The sequence below is a fragment of the Talpa occidentalis genome, unplaced genomic scaffold (genome assembly GCF_014898055.3).
Source record: "Talpa occidentalis isolate TD23 unplaced genomic scaffold, MPIMG_talOcc4v2.1 talOcc4.9, whole genome shotgun sequence".
NCBI lineage: Eukaryota > Metazoa > Chordata > Mammalia > Eulipotyphla > Talpidae > Talpa > Talpa occidentalis.
Window position 1 is genome coordinate 95,628,381 of NW_023605305.1, and position 14,227 is coordinate 95,642,607.

Below are 14,227 nucleotides of genomic sequence, written 5' to 3' on the forward strand. Positions count from 1 at the left end.
AAGCCTTCCCAGGCTCAAAATCTTTTTTTTTTTTTTAAAGATTTTATTTATTTATTTATTTATTTATTTATACAAGCACTGGGTACAGTCAGAAGCGCAGGAGGGTGAGAGAATTCACCAGAGCCAGAGCCGGGAGCAGAGCAGGCAGAAGGACTGAAGGACACTGCTGAGGGGAGCAGCGGGCGGCAGGAGAGGTCTGCGCGCCATGTGGGACCCTCCTCTGGTGGCCGGGGAGCAGCCGGGGATCGAACCGGTGCTGCAGAGGCTGCGGGCAGCTTCGCAACCCAGCGCTCAACTGCTGCGCCACCGAGGAGGCCCCAGGCTCAAAATCTTGAGTAGGTCCCTCTGTGGAAAGGATAAAACCATAAATCCCTTGCGGGACATACAAATCCCTTCGTGATCTGGTCTCTGCTTAAGTCTCCAACCTCATTTCTCACCATTTCCGTCCTCAATATTATACAATAATCTACCTCCCTTAGATTATAAAGAATTGGTAAAAACAATTCTATAAAGTAAAAGTCCTATAGAACTAGAGGGAAAAAAGAAGAGGGAAGATCAAAATATAAAGATAATAAAAAATTTGAAGTGAGAAGGAAAATAAACAGCAAAGAAGGAAAAAGTGAACCCTTTTAAATGATCAGATTATAGGCCATTCTTCTGGGTGTGTGGGGCTCTAGCCAAGAGACAACTGAACTGGTGGCTTCTGCTGCAAACACTGAAAGATCTAGTAGTTAGACTAAGGAAAGGAGGATCACAGTCAGAATCACCTTCCTCCTCCCCACCAAGAGAGAAGCAGACCTGGCTATGCAGCATGCAATCCATCACTCACACTCCCAAGTATTCATACCTGACAACCATACGCGCCCTACACTGACTAAAACATTCTGTTTTCTAGGGTCTCTCCTCTCCTCTCCCCTTCTCTCCCCTTCCCTCCCCTCCTTTTCTTCTCTCTCTCTCTCTGTCTGTCTGTCTCTCTCTCTCCAGGTTTTTTCCATGAGCCTCTGTTGGCCTCTGGAATATGCAGATTTTTAAAAATATTTGTTTATGCATACAAGAACTGGGGCATAGGCCAGAGATGCGGGGGTGAGAGGATTCACCAGAGACAGAGTGGGGAGAAGAATAGGCAGATTGACTGAAATACAGTGCTGAGGGGAGCAGCTGGAGAGACTGGAGAGGTCTGCTGCACCATGTGGGTAGCTCCCTGGCCAGGGATTAAACTCGTGCTGCAGAGGCTGCGGATAGCTTCATAGTGCTGTGCTTAACCCCTTACGCCACCAGGGAGGCCCTTGAATATGCAGATTTTTAAAGTTCAGACAAGTCAATAAATTCTGGATTATATAACAACACCCATGATCATTCATCATGGAACCCACCATCAGCCCACACCAGCACAGGGGCTGGACATTTCCCGAGACACACTCCATACACAACATCTCAGTGGAAACCATCAGCCTGGAGAGTTCTATAAGTTCTTGTATTAACTAAATTCTGCCTACTCAGTTCTCTCCCTCCTCTGTTAACATGTCCCTCCTGTCTACCATTCCACCTGCTGTGTAAGGAATCTGTTAGCAACAGCTCTTATCCTCTACACAAATCTGCAGCTCCCAATACCTCTGACCATGTGTTCATCCTTATTTAGATTAGTTTGTTTCCACTGTCAAGAGCGAGAGAAAGGGATGGGCGCTTCCCTAGCTCTCCCAGTGCTGCTTTTACTCCACTGCCATACCTCCTCTCCCATGGAATAACTCTTTTCTTTTGGAGTTTGTGGCTCCCGCTCATCTCTTCCCTATCTAGACATTTAGCTGATACACTTCAAGAGCCTGAAGCCTGGCTTCCAGCTTACTTGCCAACATTCTTCAGGATTCCCCCTCAGTATTTCTGATATTTGTTTCAAATGGTCTCACAATTTATGTCTCCTCCCTCCATGATTCTTTCTTCAATCCCTTCCATCCATCCAACACAAAGAGTCTTAAAATTCCTTCGTCTCACCCAAAAATCTGAAATCCTCCACTCACAGGTCATCTTTCCACCTCACCCATTTTATCATTCTAGTCCTACTTTGTGTTCCCATGGTGACATCTATTCTTAAACTGTCCTAACCCAATGTTCACGAACATCAGTTCTCTTATGACTTCACTTGTCCCTCTTCCTCTTTGAAAACGAAGGCTTATGCCTTCAACAATGCACTGTAATTCTAGATTCTTACCATCTTGACAGCTAGCCAAGTGTGCCTTGTCAGTCTCCTAGGTTAAATCTCCTCACATTTGCTTTCTCTAGTCCTATTTCTAGTACTTAACATTTGCAGAAAAGCCCAAAGAGTTTTTCCCCTACAAAGACAGGCCTTCAAACCTCAAGTAGCCATTAGTGGCACTACTTGGAAATTTTTTGTTTTCTTCTTATAGTCAACTCTCCTATAATCTAAAAATAATTGCAATAGGCTCAGCATATATCCATTTTTATATCCCTCCCCTTAACTAGCACCTTAAAAATCCCTCCCCTTAACAGCTACTATCACTGATTTAATTCTCACTCTATAATCTCTCCTTAACAGAGCTGCTCAGTTTTATTCCTACCACAATGACGGCATTTATAGAGACTTACCAATTACATTCCTTGTCTTTTTATGTTCTCAAACCCTTTGACTCCAATAAATTCCTGGTCTGACTTCAGAGTCTGCTGACAAGTTGGATCTGACTGGTCGACCCATGCCCGGCTCAGGCATGTTTCTCAGGCAGCAGGGGTGTGTTATGTGCCATAACCCCAGGCAGGCACTCACGCAGCAGATGACTGTCCCTCCAGCTAGGCCCCACCAGCCAGCTATTCCAACTCTCACCAGTTAATCAACAATGCACAGAGATTTTACATTCCTAATCCTGACATGATTATTTGTCTTTCAGTTTACAAGAAACACCCCCTTTCTCTTCTTCTGTTATAGAGAGATCCTCCAGGGTGTTGCTCTAAAATCAGTTCCCGGTTTGGTAGTATCTTTGTTCTTCAGTACTCAATTCTCTTTGACAACTCTTTTCACTTATATCTCCCTACAAAGTGCCTTAGAAGTGATCGTATCTGTACTGCAACATTTGCTATTTATATTTCAACATTGCTTAAAATTACTTCTCATGCATTTTCACGCCCTAAGTATTAGCAAAGGCTTTGGAAATCCCTTCTCAAAAGGGAATTCAATCATTTGGATGGTCAATGGACTGTCACTGAGTATCTACCATTTTCTAGATGCAATGGGAACTGCTGACTGTACAAAGCTGAGTAAGACATGATGTGCCTTCAGAGATGAACTGCACACTGAATGGCCATTTAAAGGATGATTGTGACACTCCCACAGTCAGAGCAATGAAACTTTGGCTTTGTTAATGCTGAGTCTGGGATGGAAATTTGAAGGCTGGATGGAATTCTGCCCTGTGCTTGCAAACATTTAGAGAACTGCTCACTCAGCCTTCTGGGGAAAACATGCCTGTAGCCTACTGTCCTCCATCGGCTCTGATCTTGTCAACACAGGGATCATTAAGATCCTAACTAAAACTCAGTTCTCCTTTGTTCTCTGAACATGAACAGCAAGACGCAGAATAATCACATAACAAATGATGAAAGTGTGGGGATGACTTCCGTGTCTACAACATTTTATCTTTCCAGAGAGCTCACATGGTATCCATGTGACTCACACAACACATCTTCGATTTGAAATTGAACCAGACATTTCATATCCACTGTGTGGAGTGTCAGCAGAGGATTTTATCTCCACTATGTGGAGTATCAGCAGAGGATTGGTTCCAGATCATTATGCTCGCCCCTCCTCCCCCACAAAAAAAAACCAGATACACAAATCCACCAATGCGCAAGCCCCTTATGTAAAGTGGCATAGTTTTCTCATGTAACCTATGCAAATCCTCACATAGGCTCTAATACCATGTAAATGCTATATGACTAGTTGTTATGCTGTAATTGTTTAGGGAGTTATAATAAGAAAAAAAAAAGTCTGGTGCTCGCTTCAGCAGCACCTATACTAAAATTAGAGCCACCCAGAGAAGATTAGCAAGACCCCTGGACAAGGGAGACACACAAACTCATGCAGCGTTCCATATTTTTCCATGTGCACACATGGGGGTGTCACGACATAGCCCCCATATAACATAGCTACGCAAATGACAGACAAGTTTGAGAAGAAAAAAAGTCTGTACATGTTTAGTACAGACATGAGACACAACCACCATGGGCCTAACTACATTCACATACTTACGACTTGCATTTGATTGAATCTATGGATGTGGAACCTCGAGAGAGTTGAAGAGACAGAATCTGTGTGTGTGTGTGTGTGTGTATACACGTGCATGCACACCAGAAGGCAAGAAACAATCATTTAAAATTCCTAATGGGCCTCCCCGGTGGCGCAGCAGTTGAGTGCTGGGTTGTGAAGCTGCCCGCAGCCTCTGCAGAGCCGGTTCAATCCCCGGCTGCTCCCCGGCCACCAGAGGAGGGTCCCACATGGCGCACAGACCTCTCCTGCCGCCCGCTGCTCCCCTCAGCAGTGTACTTCGGTCCTTCTGCCTGCTCTGCTCCCCACTCTGGCCCTGGTGAATTCTCTCACCCTCCCGTGCTTCTGACTGTACCCAGCGTTCATATAAATAAAATAAATAAATAAATAAAAATCTAAAAAAAAAAAAATAAAATTCCTAAGATGACATCTGATAACAGGTGCTTTTGTATCATTTACATTTTTTTGTGCCATAGTCCGTAGCAGACTTCCTGGAATCACACCGACTCTCAGGCTCAGAGCAGAGCAGGAATCCCCACCGGATGGAGCCAGCCTGCAACTGAAATTCCCCTACTTGTGACAAATAAGAGGGAAAAAAACAGGTCCCTGTCATGTGGGCCATGTGACTGGCCTATCTAGAGTTTCTCGTGACTTGAGTGGATTGTGGAGAACTGTCATTAGCACAGACAAAATGCACAGGACAGATGACCAAAATCTTAGACCTCTGTGTACTCCGAAAGGACTAAATTTAAATGTTTTTATAATTGCATGTTGACTTTATGTAGTAAAACTTTTTTCATTTTCCCCTGTGTGTTCGTGTCAATGGTGGCCTGAGTTGGCCCTCTTTTGGAACACAGTGCTCACCCACCGTCACCTGGGGCTGTCCTTGGGGTGCTCACTCTTCACCCTCTTCCCTCCATTCTATCTCTGCAAGATCAACCACTGATCAAATAATCAGCCTTACTACTCCCAAACACTGCAGTGCCTCCCACTCCTGTATGTTGGCAACCAGCCTTGTGGGCAACCTGGAGAGTGACCCCACGTGATGTTGGGGTCAGCCCTGCACTCATTCTCTACTTCCTGAGAACTCTGGGGTAAAAACAAAACAAAAAACCCAATGAAACTAGTAAGAATTGTGTGCTTCTTCTCTAACTTCAACTGAAATTGTTATAAAGTACATTTAAAAAATTAATTTTAAACTGAAACTAAGGGGGCCTCGGTGAGTTCAGTGATACATCATTGCAGTGATACATCATTTGAACAGAAAATTATCTATGCCATTGTCCCTCCCCCATAAAGCACACTCCAGGGAATGCCTGGGTAACAGCCTCTGGAAAGGACTGGAATGATTTTGGGCACCAACAAACCCATAACTTTATAATTTTACAGTTATTCCCGTATCTGCTGTGCCAGGCGATATGTAAAAGTTAACCTCAAATGTGGGGGTCCCAAGTCCTACAAAATTTATGTTCTAGGCTTTCAGGGTTAGCTGGAATGGGAGCGGGAGAGACCTGACTCTACAGGCCTCCTTGGGGTTGAGAGGGGCAGGAGGATGGGGGCGGGCCCTGTGACTTGGTGGTTCTAGCTCAGCCCTTGGTAAGAAAGTCATTGTGTTTTGGGGACTGTTTTGGATCTGTTGGGCAAGTGAGTGTGTCTGGACTCTGGGTTCTGGGGAAACGGGGTCTGTGAGTTCCTTGTTGAGGTGCAAGGAAGAAGACCCCCACTCCTTTCCTCTCTCTCAGTCTAGAGGGTTGTGTTCAGACGGGGCAAATCCAGTAGTCTTCCAAAAGAAGCCCCAGACAGGGCCTCCCCTGGTGGCGCAGCGGTTGAGCGCTGGGTTGCAAAGCTGCCCGCAGCCTCTGCAGCGCCGGTTCGATCCCCGGCTGCTCCCCGGCCACTGGAGGAGGGTCCCACATGGTGCGCAGACCTCTCCTGCCGCCCGCTGCTCCCCTCAGCAGTGTCCTTCGGTCCCTCTGCCTGCTCTGCTCCCCGCTCTGGCTCTGGTGAATTCTCTCACCCTCCCGCGCTTCTGACTGTACCCAGTGCTTGTATAAACAAAACAAACAAACAAACAAATAAATAAATAAATTGCCTCTATTAAAAAAAAAACATTAAAATAAAAAAAAATAAAAAAGACAAGAGATAACATGTGTTGGCAAAAACGTGAACTAAGGGAATACTTATGTACTGTTGATGGGAATATAAACCGGTGCAGCCTCAATGGAAGACCATAGGGAAGTTCCTCAAAAAATGAAAAACACAACTACCATATGACCCAACAATTCCACTTCTAGGTATTTATCTAAAGAAAACAGAAGCACTAACTTGAAAAGATATATGTACTCCTATGTGTTCCATTGCAGCATTATTTACAACGGCCAAGATATAGAAAAATTCTAAGTATTCATGGACAAATGAATGGGTAAAGAAGTTATGATATTCATACATACACACACACACACACACACACACAGAGAGAAAACTGAAATATTATTCAGCCATAAAAAAGGACATTTGCCATTTGCAATACGAATAAACCTTGAGGGAATAATGTTACGTGAAATGAGTCAGACAAAAACAACTGCCATTTGATTTCACTTATGCATGGAATTTTAAAGAAACCTCATAGATGCAGAGAACAGTTTGGTGGTTGCTAGCAACAGGAGGTGGGAGGATAGGAAAAATGAATGAAGGGGGTAAAAAGGGATAAAGACCCAGTTATAAAATAAGACATGGTGATGTAATTTACAATTCCATGACTATCATTGATAATAATGCAGTGCATATTTAAAAGTTAACTAAAGGATTTAAAAGTTCTCATCACAAGGAAAAAATTTTATAACTATCTGTAGTGATGGATGCTAACTAGACTTATTGTGATCATGTTACAATACATACAAATGTTGACTCCTATGTTGTACACCTGAAACATAGTATTAGATGTCAATTATTCCTCAACGCAAAATTTTAAGTTAAAAAATGAAGTTGTACAATTGAAAAAAGAGAGAGAGGAGACAATCCCCTATGGGCTGCAGAGGGCAAGGGAGGCCCTTCAGGGCTAAGAATCCTGTTCTGGCTCGGCCCTTCATCTCCCTCCCAACCTCCTGGAAGTGGAGTCTCATTGCATTGCTCCTGCCAGCACTCAGTCTCCCTGCCAGGGTGCAGTACAGCTGGCATGCTGCATACCTGACCTCAGTGCCAAGAGCCCTCCCATCCAGTACTGATAAGCATCATGGGTTGTTATCTGCGGAACAGACTTTGGGTTGGAGATTTGCACACAAGTGTGGGAATGACACCTGTGAGGGAGAGAGGATGATTCAGACACAGTTGTGCAGTTGTCACAGAGGCTTTGGTCTGAAGATGGAGTAAAGTCCAGATGACCTGCCTTGAGTCCATGTGGAAATGGAGAATACAAGTCAACCAGATCACTTACATAGGAAAAGCCCCTGATAGAGGGCTGCTTCTGGGATGGTTGAAATCTATGCTTCACTAGATTCCCAAAGGCTACTTTAGCCCTATTCTGCCTCCTGGTATAAGTCATTTTTAAAGCCTGGAAGATTCTTAAGGGATCCCAGGAGAACAGCTGAGAAATGTTTTGCAAAATACTGAACAAAGCCAGTAGCAGTGTCTGCCAATCTTTTTGTATCTTTAGGATATGGATATTTATCTTCTCTCTCCAAATAACTTGAGTTTACCAGGCAACTTAATTAGGTCCAATGTGGTTCTCTGCTACCTGTTTACCCCTAGCATCACTGCCACATCTTAATTTTCCATCTCATTTGGGAGAAGGGAAAATGGGTGGTGACTGCGGACAGGCTGTGTGAGAAGAGAATGGGAGAGAGGTCCTCTCCTGACCAACCTTTCTCCATGCTCAGTGCGGAGCACAGTCTATAGGGGCTGCACACCCCAGCCAAGAAACTCACCAGTACAAGTGCTAGCGCCCCACTACCCCACCAACCTCCATGATGCTGAATGGGATAGAGACCAACTTGTAATTATCTCCCAAACTAACCTCACAGAGTCCAGGCTGATGCAACAACCCACAGCCTGTGACACAGTTAGCCAGCCCCTGGCTATAGTGTTCAAAGTGTGACAAGGGTGAAATATTGCCCCATTGGTTTGAAAGGGTCTTTACCATCAACAAAGAACCATTATGACAACAGGAAGGCGCCAAAAGCCAGGCATGATATAGATAGGAACAATATCTCTGAGAGAGAGAGAGAGAGAGAGAGAGAGAGAGAGAGAGAGAGAGAGAGAGATGGGGGGCGAGAGAGAGAGAGAGAAATCCTGCAGTGTTCCATGAATTCTCTAAGCAAAACAGGCTGGGGGCAATTTCAGCTCCACCCGCTTCTGGCACTCAGGAGGGCAGGGGCAGCTCTTGTGGGTGGAGGCTGCCTGCTGGGCTGGGTCAGGGTAGGGCCTGGGCCTCCTCACCCTGTGGCCTCTGTAGGTGCTGGGGGAAGAAGCATGTGGAGCCAGAGATCCACAGGCGCCTTATGGGTCATTTTTGTTTTCTAAGCCTACTGCTTTTTCTTCACTTTTCATTCAGCTGTGTCAATCAAACCTTTAAATAATCAAATAAAAAATGTTTCTTGCAAACCCACTAACACCAAGACTGAAAAATCCTGGTTCTCTTCCCACGTTGCTTCTTCCTCTATCCAGAGGTCCTCCTTCCTGCAAGCCCCAGCCTGAGGTCTGTCTCTCCCAAAGTCTTTCCTGACACCTCTGTGGCTGCAGTCTTTCCGGCTCTCTGGTCTCCTGCATTACACCCCGACCCTTGAGCCCAACTCAAGATCCCTCATCCTATTCCCTTCTCACCACCCTAGTGCAGATTCTGTGCCTTTCCTGCTCTTGCTGCCTTTTGTCACGCTCCCTTCAATTTATTCTCCACATTATACTGCAATGACAAATAGGGTCATGCCATTCATCTGTCTAAACATTTGAGTACTAGCCAACACTTATCTAATGCTTACTACATGCCAAGCTCATTCCAAGCACTCTACATTTATAGCTCACAATAACCCCAGCATGCAATTCCTTGCATAGTTCTCCCATTTCACAGGTTAGAAAACTAAGACCCAGAGAGATGAAGTATACTTCCCAAGGTCATACAGCTTGTAAATAGCAAAGTCAGCATTTGAATCCAGGTAACCATACTTCAAATGTTATCCTCTCAAGTCATGTACTGTGTACTTACATGGCTTTCCACAGCTCTTGGGATAAAGTTCAAATTCCTTAGCACTCAATTCCTTCATTTTAGACTCCTCTCTCTGCACTTGCTGACATGTACCCTTTACTCCCTCACTTCCCAATGCTGTGCTAGCAAATGTTTAACAATTGGCTCTCTGGAAAGTAAAGGCCTGGCTTGTAGCATCTGCCAATCTCTGGGTATAAAGTTGTCCGTCCCCACCACGGACAACTCCAAGCTGTGACTGAGACATCACTGACATGGAGTTGGGAAGACAAAGCACAGAACCAGCTGGTAGGAACAACTCCAGCACACTGCTGATTCCACCATCTCTATTGCCCTTGGTGACTCTGCCTGGCAAGGACAGAATACCCTGGTCACACACCACCCACCAACCTGATTGCTGACCCGTGGTTCATGTGTAGAATCCATTACAAGTCCACATCCATTTCTTCCTGTTCACTACTGCTGCTGGCAGTCTGAGGCAGGACTAAGGGCTTAGAGCACCAACGGGCCCCTGAGGACTGCTGTCCATGCTCTGGCAGGCCCTGGTCCTGCTTGCCATTGCAGAACTTCCCAGCACAGTCCTGCCTTCCTCATCCAGAACACCCACCCACAGAAGTTACAGCCCCACCCTGAAGACATAATGCCCAGACTTCAGGGTGTCACTGCCTCCCTTATACCCTGTCTAGAGACATCCTGGCCTCTCACCAGCAGACGATCCCTGCGCTCCAACCTTCCCCTCACCCCTTTCTGATCCACCCACAGCTCCAGGATTCCATCTCTTCTCCTTATTTTATGTGGTGATAATTCTGAATATGGATGCCACTGACCTCCACAGAGATGTTCTGCAGGCACCTCCCGCTCAGCAGCTCTCGGGCCGCATGACCTTCTTTATCCACAGACCCAATCCTGCCCCAATCCTGCCTATATAGTCCCCCGTCATGACCGACATCCCGTTCACCCCGCTAGGCAAACCAGAGCCATGGGTGTGATGGAGCACCCCTCTTCCTGGCATCACCACGCACCCATCCCTACATGGTCTGCCTCTTGGGTCTCCGTCCCTGTGGTCCATGTCTCAATTCAGACTCCCTGCAGAATCGCTGCACGCCTGCTTCCTGCTGCCTCTATGCCAGCCCGGCTGGGAATCCTGGAACTCTTGCTCCTGCTCCTTTCTCTGTAGTCCTCAGAGGTCCTGCCTCTGGCCTGTCTCTCACACCTAGGCACAGTCTTTCAGTTTGGGTGATCTGACCAGATTCTTCAATTTTAGTTTCCAACTCTCCTCTGGGCTCTGACCATGCCCCTGATTTAGTGTCCCTGTAACCTGAGGTTAGAGAGGTCTCTTCAGCCCTGGTCTAGAGATGTTCTCAGGCCCAGTAATACCCACAGTCCTGGGGGAAGGGTCCTCCTGGGTGCTTGCCTCTTCCATAGGAGCAGGTCCCAGCATGGACTGTCCACACTTAGAGACTGGACAGTCTTCCTAATGTCAGGCAGGAGCAGCAGTGGAATCCCAGGGGCTATCCCTAAACAAAGTGGCAACAGGGGTCTTCCTCTCCACTCCCAAATAAAGACCAGGTGGTTGACTCAAAGAAACTACTTCATGTGTCCCTGGTACCATTATAAAAATCCACTCCTGCTAAGTGTGGCTTAGGAGCGACATTTTCTTGTTAAGTAAACATTTAATATGGTATTATTTTAAAAAATCACTTAAGAATGCCAGTTTTATTACATTCACATCTAGAGTACAATGTTTACCACTAGAACTCTGAGACTTCCTCATTCCTGCTCTTTTGGAATCTTCGGACACCTGGAGCTAGCTCTGTGCTCAGTCAGCATCTTTACAGGCAGAGTCAGTTCACGAGGCATGTGGGGAAACAGGTCAAAAACAGAGAAGGTTAGGGCCTCCCTGGTGGCACAGTGGTTGAGCGCTGGGTTGCGAAGCTGCCTGCAGCCTCTGCAGCGCTGGTTCGATCCCCGGCTGCTCTCCGGCCACCGGAGGAGGGTCCCACATGGCGCGCAGACCTCTCCTGCCGCCCGCTGCTCCCCTCAGCAGTGTACTTCATCAGTCTGCCTACTCTGCTCCCCGCTCTGGCTCTGGTGAATTCTCTCACCCTCCCGCACTTCTGACTGTACCCAGTGCATGTATAAATAAATAAATAAATCTTAAAAAAAAAAAAACAGAGAAGGTTACTCAGGGGAGACTGTCATTCATGGCTGAGCCATCACATAGCACTGGTGACCCCTCTGGACCAATCCAGAAAAACATGAGTCAGTGAATTACAAGCACTTCAGAGAAGTGAAGATTTGGGACAAATGTATTAGGTGGTAGTATATATATATATATATATATATATATATATATGTATATATATATACACACACACATATATATATATATAGAGAGAGAGAGAGTGCGTGTGTGTTTGTGTGCACGTGCGTGTGCACACAGAGCACAAAGCAGGTGAAAGAGATGGTGCTGATAACCAATCAGGCACCAGCTACCCTTCCAGTGAGACTGGAGGTGAGGGCCTAGGCAACTGGAAGCCAGGGCACTCTAGCGATTCACCTGCCCAGATGAATTTTCTTCCTGACTAAGGAATGAATGAATGAATGAATGAATGAATGAATGCTGGTCACTCCTGCCGCCTGATCCACTGACCTCTGTTCCAAGCAAGTCCTGGTTCAGGGCACACGCACCCTGAGGCTGAGCACAACTGCCCACCCTCAGCACTCCTGACTCCTTTCTGCTTCCTGGAGACTCTTCAAGTGATTTAGATAACCACAGGGTGCCCTCCATTTTGATGGCATTAGCGATAATCTTGTCATGATAAACCAATCGTGCTGGATCTTTTTAAGTCTATCTGTTAGAAGGTTCCAGGGAATTTTTCTAGTGCTTATCTGATTAAATGGGGCCAATTCACTAAGCCCCCAAGCCATGGAATCTGTTTTAAGCTTCAAGACATAGAAACAAAGACACTTAGACAAAGATGGCTGAGATAAAAATTCACAGTACAACAAAGGCTATGTAATAGAGACTGAGAATCATCAGAAAGACCTTAGGATGGAATTTCTATAGTACAGGGATGGAGAAAGGGCAGGTACTTCAATTCTAAGTGACAAATGTGTGACAGAGTGAAAGAAGTCTTCTTTTCTATTTAACTAGCCAGTCTGTCATTGTTTTTGAAGCAGTTGACTGATTTTGTATCTGGTACACAACTAGAGAGATCCATCAAAACTAAGACCTATAAGAAGTTAAGCACAGTGCCCAGCCACACCTGGTAGAAATTGGGCAGGCAGAAGGGTGATGAGGTTGGGAGAAAGAATTTTTGCTGTTTAAGAAGTTATAATTTTTTGTGTTTTAAATCGTGGATATGTATTACTTCTTTAAGAAATTAAATGAAAAGGGGGTCCCTGGTGTCGCAGGTGGTTGAGTGCAGTGCTGTGAAGTTGTCCGCAGTCTCTGCAGTGCCGGTTTGATCCCCGCCAGCCTTGGAGCAACCCACATAACGAACAGACCTCTCCTGTCTCGCCTGCTGCTCCCCTCAGCAGTGTATTTCGTCAGTCTGCCTGTTCTGTTCCCTGCTCTGTCTCTAGTGAATCCTCTCGCCCTCCTGCTCATCTGGCCTGTACCCCGCTTCTTGTATAAATAAAAATAAATCTTTAAAAAAATTAAATAAAAAATCCATTAAAGCTTTGTTTAACCTGCTATTCTGAGAAAACAACATCCAATACATTTGGATTATGCAGATCTTCTGAAATTGGCTAGAGCTTACAAAAGGACATACACCATTCATCATAGAGCACTGAGCCCCTTTGTGTTCTTCTTGACTCTTGAAAAGGGACAGGGGCATCATGAAACTGGTGTCCTTCAGGATTTGCTGAGGCTCACTCAGTGAAAATTAACATGACGTGCTGCGATGAGGCAGCCACTTATAAGGCTGTGTTATTAGCATTAACAGCCAGGGCAGTGACTGCTGCTGGCCTATTTGCAGAGAGAAGCCCCTGGAGAAGCCAAGTGCCAAGGACAGACTGGCCAAAGCCCTACCCAAAAGACAGTGAGGCAGGAGGGATGAGAACTGCCCCTAAAGCAGGTGTGCAGAAAGTGGAATCCATGCAAAGGAAGTGGAGAAAATTGCACCTGATGGGTTGCAGCTGAAAAGTGTGGTGTGGAAACCTACACAGCTCATGTGGGCAAACTGGAGAGACACTAGACACTCAGAGGTGAGCTGAAAGTGTCTAAGGGAGAGAGCTGGGAAAAGCACCATCACTCACCTGTTTAAAGAGGAGGATGAGGTGAACCTTGGCAAAGTAGGGAAGTCGAAACTTGAGTTGAAAGTGTAATCTGGCCTCCCTGGTGGCACAAGGGGTGAAGCACTGCACTATGAAGCAATCCACAGACTCTGCAGCATGAGTTTGGTCCCCAGCCAGCCAGTGAGAAAACCACATGGCGAGACAGACCTCTCCTGTCTCGCCCACTGCTCCCCTCAGCAGTGTATTTCAGTCAGTCTGCCTGTTCTATTCCCTACCCTGTCTCTGCTGGATCCTCTTACCCCACACATCTCTGGCCTGTACCCCAGCTCTTGTATGCATAAACAAATAAATCTTTGGGGAAAAAAAGTGTAATGTGGTCAGAAGGAGGATCCATAAATAAAACAAGAGGGGACTGTGTAGAGGAGAAAAGTTTAAGTTAAAAAGGCAGCAGCAACGAGAGATTTGATTTCAGCAGCATTCCATGCAGCTATCCCTGGGCCTCTCTGGGGAAGTAAAGACAG

General features: G+C 45.9%; 1 non-coding gene across 1 annotated transcript; it reads left to right on the top strand.

The window, feature by feature from the left end:
* Positions 1–3,994: 3,994 nt before the first annotated feature.
* Positions 3,995–4,101, top strand: LOC119237298 (U6 spliceosomal RNA). The gene has a single exon (XR_005123248.1). It is a non-coding gene; the product is annotated as a U6 spliceosomal RNA (small nuclear RNA).
* The last annotated feature ends 10,126 nt before the right edge of the window (positions 4,102–14,227 follow it).